The 10,544-nt window shown below is 27.6% G+C and overlaps 1 long non-coding RNA gene across 1 annotated transcript; it reads left to right on the top strand.

Annotated features, from left to right (window-relative positions):
* Positions 1–303: 303 nt before the first annotated feature.
* Positions 304–6,667, top strand: LOC129980845 (uncharacterized). Its single transcript, XR_008785257.1, has 3 exons — positions 304–394; positions 4,158–4,351; positions 6,586–6,667. It is a non-coding gene; the product is annotated as an uncharacterized LOC129980845 (long non-coding RNA).
* The last annotated feature ends 3,877 nt before the right edge of the window (positions 6,668–10,544 follow it).

Below are 10,544 nucleotides of genomic sequence, written 5' to 3'. Positions count from 1 at the left end.
TTGCAGATGTTTCAATTTCGAATATTAGATGGCGTCTCGTTCTCCTACAGTAACTGTAACTACTATCTGATCCACCCACGACTTCGTGATCCTCCATGTGTGGAATCCGCAAATCGATCAGTGTGTTTGGTTTCAATAAATTTTCTCGTCATATCATTGGATGTTTTAAATTTCTCATGTGAAATCAGGCACACGATATTTTCGAATGAAAAAAGATACTTTCGCATTCCTTTTGCTTCGTTTCTTGACTATTTTAATATAGTTGAATTTTTTACTCATGTTCTCTCCGGCTAAATTTCCCTTCTTCGCCATTGTTTGTTGCCCATAGCAACGGAGAAGGAGGACGCCATTCATTCGCAGCTCGACTTCAACTGGGTTACAGGTTCAACGTTTTGTGAGTATTTTTGTCTTAATATTTTCTGACTCTAGATTACGCTTTGGTAAATTATTACGAGTATGATGTATAGTCCTTTTTGGACGATCATTTCCTTGAAGACAACAAAGTCACTAATATTATTTTGAAAATCATGAAATCTGAAGCGCACGTCGTTATTCAGGAAATGGAGCAACAGGTAACGCTACCAAAGCAACAAGTTATAAAGCAGGTTTGAAGTATAAAACGAACAATGCTATCGTTTCCAATATAAAATTTAAAACAATTTAAAAAGTCTGCATTAGCTGACATATTCAAACTATTTTATTCTGCTATTATTAAGTATTTTTTTTAAATTATTGCCAGTAATTCATTAACCTTATTATAAACATTTTATTTTCTTGATAACTGTACATTTATCAATTTTAGAATGTATCTATAATCTTTCACATACACTCTTTTAAGCGATTAGTTGTTTGATAAAATATTATTTATACTAAACAATAAAATAATTCGTTTCATTTTCATGATATGAGATATAGTCATTTCTTCTTCTTTTTCTTTCGTTATTATGGTTCTGGTTTAAAATTTAAATATTTTTGATTGCATTAAAAATTTCAAACTCACAAGCATTACCAGATCTTATATTTTGTTCATTAGTTGATTTTAAAATGTTCTGTTAGGATTTTGAAATTTTGAAGGAAAAAGAAATTATTTTTAATTCTCTTTACGGATAGCGATCTATTGAAATCATATTTGTATACATTTAAGTTAAAAAGATTCAAAAATTAAAATGGTTTATTCATGTCAGAAATGTCTGAAGATGTGACTACTTAAAACGAAAATTTAGTATCCCTTGCATGTCAGAAAAGAATTCCCAGGCTTCAAAAATGAAATTCTAAACCTGGAAAATTTAATAAAGTAAAAAAATAAAGTAATTATCTGCTTTTCCATTGATGCGTAAAATCATAATATTTTATGATTTTATTCATAAAATATTAATTATGTAAAACAATAAAAAATTCCGAATTAGTTACATTTTTATGGTATGAAATATTTTGCTTCTTTTTTTTTCTTTATTCTTGATTAGTATCAAAGTTTAAATACATTAAAAAATATTTTAATTTCTAATTCATGTTTAGAATAATTTTTTATACAAACTAAAATGCTGTAAAATCTGTTAATGTAGCATTTATTATTGTTGTTTTTTTGCTCTAAGTGCATGCACTTTTTCGAGCCAATTGTTTTGACATCAACATCTTTCACAGGGACTTATTTTATAATTTTTGACATACTAAGCAATGTGAACTTTTTAAACTTTATTTTCCATTATCTAGTTTAGATTGTATTTCATAATTTCTCTTTTCGAATAATTGTTTATATTCATTGAAATGAGAAGCAGATGATGCCGCCCATAAAAAATCGAAATTCAAACTAACCTTAAAACTTCATTTTATTTTTGAAATTATCAAAATATTGTACTGTAATGAGGAGTACAATAATACAGCAGCTGCCCCTTAACATGATGTAATTAGGACTCTTCAGTACCGGACATTTCCATAAGAATCTTACATGTCCAATAAATCCTTCGGAACTCATTGGAAAAACGGACTAGAGACTGATTAGTCTAGATTTGCTAAAAACATATTATCTATTGGTAAGAATATTTGGTGGAAAAATGTATTGGTATTTTAACTAAATTTTGGTACTTAAACATAATCAAAGTGCTTCTGTCTTTGTACGTGCTGATGCTGTACAAACTCGACCGTTTGACTTATACCTACCAAATTTCGAAAATATATAATTTGGATAGTAAAAATGTGATTTTTGTGTCTATTTTTTTATTGTTTAATTAGATAGTTGAAAATTAATCGAAATATTGACATTTTTCAATATAACTTTCTAAAATTTTGAAATATAAAAAAAGTTTTAATGAGAAATAAAATTAAAAATATTTATCTTCTTAATGCTTTTAATTTTTTACCATATAATTTCACTTTCTACATTTAATAACTTTTATGGAAATATTGTAAACATATTTTGCAAAAATATATTTCATTTTTGAGAAAAAAAAAAAAAACTCAAAACCGTCTTTTTAATGTTGCTTCTAGTATTTCATCTCGGCTTTAATTTTACCATTGTTACCAGGATATGAAGATTAGGATTATTTTTGTATGTTGATTAGTTTTCATTATTAGGTATATTTGTAATATATTTTTTGATATCTTTTTTGTATTCACAAATAAGTTTTAGCTTTAGAATCAATTAATGTTGGAACATTTTTAAAGTTCCCCCATTTAAAAATATTTCTACTTTTTCCTGTTTTAAATGAGTGTATAAAGATATAGAAAGAAAAATAGAAAACTAATAAGTGCAAAGTGTGAAAGTGTAAGGCTTTTGTAATAATGTGAGTTATATTTATATACATAAAGAGAGAGACAGATGTGAAAATTTAGAATTTAAGAATGATTTGTCCACGAAACAGTTGAGAATTTCAGTAATCATTATTCTCTTCGAACCAGCAAGTCGTCAAAGACTATCGTTAAAATATAAGTTTAGAAATCCTATCAACTCTTTGAATTATTAATTTAATGTCAAAGTATGTTAAATATAGTTCTGAAATGAAAATCAAGAAACTGTAAAAAGAAATTTGAAACAGTCAAATTCTATTCTAAAACAAATACACCTGTACTTAATTATTATAAATAGAGACAATTCGAATTATTACAAAGTAACAGTGTTATTTCGTCGTATATTTCGGCTAATTCATAATATATAAATTAATAACAGAATTTAACAGCTGTTAAATTACTTATTTTTTTAAATTAAATAAATTTAACAGTTGAGATTTTCAACAACATTTATGAAAACTAGCAAGTCGTCAAAGACGGCGATTTTAAAATATAAGTTTAGAAATCCTATCAACTCTCGAAATCATTCATTCACAGTCAACGTATGTTGAATATAGTTCTGAAATGAAAATCAACAAACTGCAGAAAGAAACTTAAAAAAGGGAAATTCTATTCTGAAAAAATACACCTACACTTAATTATTAGAGAAGCAGAAGTAGAGACAATACTAATTGTTACAAGGTAACAGGGTTATTTAGTCGTATATTTCGGCCAATTAATAGTACATAAATTAATAATAGAATTTAACAGCTGGTAAATTTCTTATTTTTTGAAATTAAATATATCCAAAACATAAGAATTTCCGATAATGAAATAAATAATTCATATACATATAAAATAAATCATTTAACAAACATAATATAGTTATAAAAATAGACCCTATCTCATACCTAAAAATTCAGTATTCATATTATGAAATTTATATTAATATAGGGAAATTTTAACTTTTCATACATAAATTTGAAAGGAAGATCCTCACGATAAAATATGTATGATATCTATGATCTATACACGAACGTTTTAGCAGTATAAAGACACGCAGCTTAAAGACTAGTGAAACAGTAAAATAAAAGTTTTTTTTTTTTAATTATACGATATTTTACATTAGATATGACATTATTTTTGTCCGTTGATATTTTTGGGTTGCACTTTTCTCTTTCCCAAATATATTCGTGCTAAATTAATTAAGTAAATATGTTTCTTTCTAATATATATGTTATTGCGGGAAATAAACCTTTATAGTGGGTGTGTTGTGATTTTCTAAGGAACTGCCCGGTTTTAAACACACTATTTTTAATATCCACAAAAACAGTGTGGATATTAAACAGAGTGTTAATATACACTACAAAATTTATAAACACTTATTATTACAGGCACACATAGAAAATAAGGTTAAAGAAAACAGTATGGTGGAGGGATTCCACCGTTTCCTGCCGAAAGCATTCGACGATAACGCAAGGGTTGCGCATAGGGAAAAAGTCGACCTCAGGATGCAGGTCTGCCGTTCAACTGCTTGTCTTCTGAAAAACGCCTCAAGGGGGTGCTCTCTGCTCAAGGGGAAAAAGAGGTGCTAAACTTTTAAAATTCTTACATATATACCTTAGTTTAAATAATATACACATATACACAACTTAAAATGATATCTCAAGTATATATTATGCAAATTATAAAGTATTTGCTCATGAGTAATCAGCATTATATAAGTTATTGTTCTATATTACAAGAAATGCATTAAATACTAAATAATCTTTAAATACAATTGCATTTACATGTAGTATAAACCGGGTTTATTTTGATTTAACAATAATTTGTATCCTCAAAATTTAATCATTTTGTATCCTCATGCAAAAAAAAAAAAAAAAAAAAAAAAAAAGAGGAAGAAGAAGTAGAGGGACGGCATTTTTTATTTTCAAAAATGATACTTAGTGTTAGTAATTTATTAATATCACGATAAGTGAATACTGAACAATAAAGGTATTTTTACACTTTAAGTATTTTGAACAATCTTAGTGAGTTGTTACTTTGATAGTAATTTTAAAATAAAAGCGTAAAAATAATGTAGTTTAATAATTATAAACTATAATAATATTATTATTGTTTATGAATAGTTTAAATTATTTTTTTATGCTCATAGCATTGTAAGCATTAACGCTTTCTTAAATATTCCTTCACGTTTAATACAAAATCATCAACATTTTAGAATATGTCAACTGAATATTTTATGCATAACTGGATGGTCATTACATATGTAAATATTTTTCAGGCATTTAAACGTGATAGTAATCTCTGCCATGTTAATTTCGCAGCCATACGCATCGTCATTTATTATCTGCATGAGCTTATTTATGGCAGTCCTGTTAAATAAAGTCACATTTCAACAACGGCCGTTTAGCAAAACTGAAATTAACAGTGCTGCAGAAAATAAGTCAACACATTTTAATTTTTAAGAAAAGCAATTTTCCCGTAAATACTGTATTTATTTGACTTATAAAACCAAATAAAAAGTTTATAGCATATGAATAATATAAAGAGCATTTGATATAAATTCCTTCGAATTTTGTCATAGAAAATTATACAAATTAGGAACTTCTGATTTAATAGATAAAATAATTGCAATCCCCTTCCCCACTTCACTCACATCCATTGCGTTCGATAAAAATCATCCAAATAAGATGAACATGAAATAAGATGTGCAGTTCATGGCCTTCAAAGTCCATTGTATTTCTCACTTAAAAATCAATAATATTTGACAAAATGTATGAAAATGCTAATTTTAGAAATTATCCGTGTTTTTTCCTTTCCAAAGAATGGCTACTAATAAAAGAGAATAACAAATAGATATCCAAATATTATTTTGCATGTCTTTATTTACAGATAACAAAAAACCTTTAGTAGAACAAAAATAGAAAATGAAATTAAGTTGTTTATTTCGAAAAGAATCTTACCCATTTTTTATCTATAAATAGCATAACCTTTTAATTTCTAAATCAGCTTGTTGCATTTTAATAATATGAAATAAACAGTTTAAATCCTTTATATAAAGCTGTAAATTCCTTTCAGATTTGCCAAAGAAAAGTATGTGAATGACGAAGTTATACCTCAATAGATAAAAGCACCACAATCCCCCTCCTGCTGGACACAATTCAGTTTTCTCTTAATTCGCTCGATAACACCCTTATAAATCTGAACATCAAATAAAAGATGCTATTCATGATTTGTAAAGCCCATCGTGCTTCACATGTGAGAATCAATAGAAATTGGTGCCAAAATATCAAAATAATCATAAATGCTCAAAATATTGTAATTGATACCAAATTATATAATTCAATACTCTTTCTTCAAGGATTATGAAATACGTAATAGATTTTTAGAATTTTCACAGAAAAAATGTGAGTTTTAATGCAGGGATGAAAAGTAATGTTACAACTGTGCATAAATTTAGAAAATATCTTCCGACAACAGGCGATGTTAAAAAGGTCTAAAAATAATATTTATGCTATAATATTTTCCAAAACAATCTCCAAACACTTGACCAAATTTTTATCGCTCTTCAATTTATGATGTGGAAATTGAAATGTCTGAAACAATAGTAACGGCTCCACATTTCCATTGTCCAATATCTAAAAGATACTGTCGCATTATATCCAAAATTGGCTGCCTTACAGAACGCCTGAATTCTTTATTATCATTAGAGATTAATTTGACGTTAAACTAAATAAATTACCTTTTATAGACTTCAATGGATTTTACAATTTCTACTTATGTATTTATATATTTATTGTTATTTTTTTTTCTTTTCAGGCTGTTACAATGGAAATATCTGGAATCATAAAAATCTGTCAACCTTCCTAAAATCATGAAACCATGAAGTCGCATTTTTTGTAAACAGTCTACTCAATTAAAGTCCCTTCTACAAAGTAATTTTTTATTCTCATCTTGGTATAGAAATAGACTAACTTAAATCTGCTACTGATACGAAGGAAAGCATATCATGGCTTTGAATACCGTACCATCTTTACAGAGTTTAACTGAAGTTAAAGTGGCATTAGCTGTCTTTAATGATGACATTATCCACTTCTTGGACGAATTCATAAAACTGGGTGACATATTCACATATAGTGATTCATTTCGTATTAGTAAAAGTCAAAAAGAAAGAATAAAAGAAATTGAAATGAAATTATTCACATATCTTCCAGAATCACCCGTGAACCGAGTCATTTTTATCTTTCGACCAATAGTTGGCGAAGTTCATTTTTGGGTTAGAGACCATTATCATATCATCAAACACATTGAGAAGAGACATATCATGAATAACTTATGTTGGAAAAGGGAAGTAACAATTGACAGAACCAAAACTTCAAAGCAACTCATTCAAAACGAAAGCATCAATAAGAGAGTACGTTTTGCATTAGCTGCTATGTATTTTTATGAGCAAGATATTTTGCAATTATGGGAAAGTATGACAACAAAAGAAAGGAACAACATTTCTCTCATCGACTCTGATCTAGTTGTCAGAATGTGGACGAAAGGGCTTAGAGAAAATGCTGCTTCACCTTGGACACAATGGATGCCAGAATACTTAAGTTTTGCCCACCAGGAATTAATAACTTCTGGACGCTTAAGTAGTAGTGGACGCATAAGAATAAGGTCATTTTACAGTGTGTTGAACAAATATGATAAAAGAAGATTCATACATAGTTTGTGGCCTTACTATGCACATACTCATGATTTGCTTGAATGTTACTATTTAAGTGATGAGACTGAACGTGATGAGATTTTTCACAATCCAGACCATTTCCGTTTTGAATCAAAAACAAAAGATCTGCTCTGTTTCTATATTGATTGGCCTTTACAAACGCTTTTCCTAGATGTGGTAAACCAGATGTGGGACAGATTAACTCCTGAATGTTTTGAACATTGCTTGTTTTATATAGTGCAGCAAAAACTGTCGGAGTCAGTGGAAGATTTCGATTACTTGAAACTTTTTAAGGACTTGTGGAATCGGATTCCCGATAGTTACAAAAAAAGATTTTGCAAACGAACTAGGAAGTTTGCTCCAGAAGTGCTGCGTTATGACAAAAAGGCAAGGACTGTATCGATTGAGGAAATTCTTAAACGATATAAAGATATGGCAACAATAGAATGCTTGTACATACCATGCACTGAGTGAAGAGAAAAAAATATTTACCCGCTTGTTTTTTAATGACTGTATTTGAGATTATTAAACGTCGTAGATACGAAGGAATTGTTGCCTTAGTTTGAATTATAAGAAACTCATTAAAGCTGGTATTAAATGTATATTCCTCCAATTATAAGTATAAAATTGGGTGAATTATCAAGAATAGTCTGAATAAGACAATTAAAATTTAAACTGGCACTTATTTTAGGAATAGCATTTGCAATATTGAAATGGCGTAGCTTAATTTTAAATAATGAAAAATATACCAAAGATTAGAATATAAAAATGAAGAATTGTTAAATTAATACTTTTTGATATGTTTTCACCATGATAGAAGTAAGTTTAATATAAATTTAAAAAAAATCAATCTCTATCCTTTGACATAAATGTTATTCCGTGTACAATGTATTGCTTTTTATAGAATGAGTTGATTATTTTCCCCAATGTATCAGGTATTCATTATACTCCTCTTATATCACGAGATTTCCTTATAATATTTTTGTGTAACGCGTACTCCCCTATTGTTGCAATAAAGTAAATAGAATGTTGGAAATATGAAAGCAGTTAGTGATTACTAGTTCGTGAGACAATGTGATGCTTATAAGTTTAAAAAAAAAATATGTTACTAGATTTTTTAAAATTAATTTCTACGGTAAATTTGATCGGCCAAATAATGTAAAACCTATACGTTTGTTTTGGGAATTTTTTTCCGAATTGTACCAGCTATAACATCAATATTTGCATTTAATTCTTTTGCAATACTTATTTTATAATTTGTAAATTTTCAATAACAATGCAACATTCAGCAATGAACTGTTAAACGTTTTTTATGTAATAAAAATGAAATCTTACTTATTTTAAAATAATTTTTTCACAAAATTTATTATGCCACCATTTGTACACGTCCTCACTTTACTTTACGCACCGCGTGGAAGATTATTAAAAATGAATTCTGCAAATAACAGGTTTATTCAAGATAGCCAGCGTATTTCTCAGAAAAAGAACATAAATATAACTAATTAAACACTAAGATTGTAAAATTAGAAAAAAAAAAAAACATTGTATTTGATTCTGTGATTTAACTATCAATTGATGGATTCAACATTCAACTGAAATTTCTCTTATACTATTGCAGTTTGGCAATGTCGATTCGACAATTACGCAAATTTGAGCGTTGTTTGGTTCGTACATATGTTTGATTTTAACAATTTTTGTATCAACTATTGGAAAGAGGATTTCAGTTTGAAATAAGCTAAAGTTTTGACTGCGTGCTGAGAGAGACCTTAAATAGTAAATTTAAGAAATAAAAAATTGAAATTTCATAACTTAGATTTTATAATGCCATTTATATCTACGAATTTTAAATTGAAAAAAGTGGAAATAATTTTTTAATGCGATACTATTTTAATAATTTAAATGCTGCTATCAAATTTATTCCATTTATTATCTTCAAAATTTTTAGGTACAATTACCAATATTGCTTTTCCTTTTTTAGTCCAATGATAAACAAAAAAATCAATAAAATCAAGTGACTTTTCTTAATGTTTTTTTTTTTATTATTATTATTCCTTTCGTGCGTTATCTTTTTTCCCCGAGGAATGGTGAAATCACTCTATCTCACTGTACTAAAAGTAACTAAACGTTTGCTCGTTTTTCAATTCTTTGTTTATATTGTTCATTTTTGCATTATTAATCTTTAGTTTAGCGGGAAAAAATTAAAAAGATCTCAATTTGTTTATTGGTTTTGATGTTTGAAACGAAATAACTAATCACGGCAATTTATAAAATAAAAAGAAAGTGAAAATAAAATTTGTTTGCAAAGCAGCATCTTATTGTTTCGTAAACTTTTTAATTTCTAGAAATACTTCACCTTTTTAAATAAACTTTTAAAAATATAGTATATTTTTAAATAAGATAACATTAGGATGCATTTAAAAAAAAAATCTACTATGTTTATTTGAAGCAACTCCAAGGACATTTCTTACAATAGTAGTGGAAAAAAAACAATTAAAGGAACAGGAACTAAAACACCTAACTGAGCATGGCATTGCTTTAGGACTTTTTTCCTGTTTTGATGTATCATTCGTTACAAACTGAACTAATTACTGACAATTCAAGTAGTTTAGTGATTCAACTCCAGGCAAAAAATTTTATTCTGGAAAAAATCAATGAATGAATGAATATCGTTGAATGATTTTTGTAGGAATGCAAATACATTCCTACAAATTCCTATTATTCCTGTTACTAAAGCTTAGTAAATGTCAGTATACATATGTTAAACTAAATATAAGAATAAAAACATCTAATTGGAGTTTTTATTAAATAGAAGACTAATTAAATTATCCGAAAAGTGTCTGAAGAATTAATTTTTCTCTTAATATTAATTAGATTTTCAGTTTTTTAAACTACATTATTGGAAATCATTGTAATATTGTTTGGAGAAAAAAAAAATACATTGAAATTGCTGAGAATGTTAATTAATGGCAAATTTCTTTTTAATTTGTAGCGTGTAAAATTGAAGTATGCAGATTTAGTAGTAAAATGGATTATTTCATCCCAAATGAATGATGGATTCGTTTGC

This window comes from Argiope bruennichi, chromosome 8 (genome assembly GCF_947563725.1).
Source record: "Argiope bruennichi chromosome 8, qqArgBrue1.1, whole genome shotgun sequence".
Classification (NCBI taxonomy): domain Eukaryota; kingdom Metazoa; phylum Arthropoda; class Arachnida; order Araneae; family Araneidae; genus Argiope; species Argiope bruennichi.
Note: the sequence above shows the minus strand (reverse complement) of the source record. Positions and strands in the feature narration are given on the sequence as shown.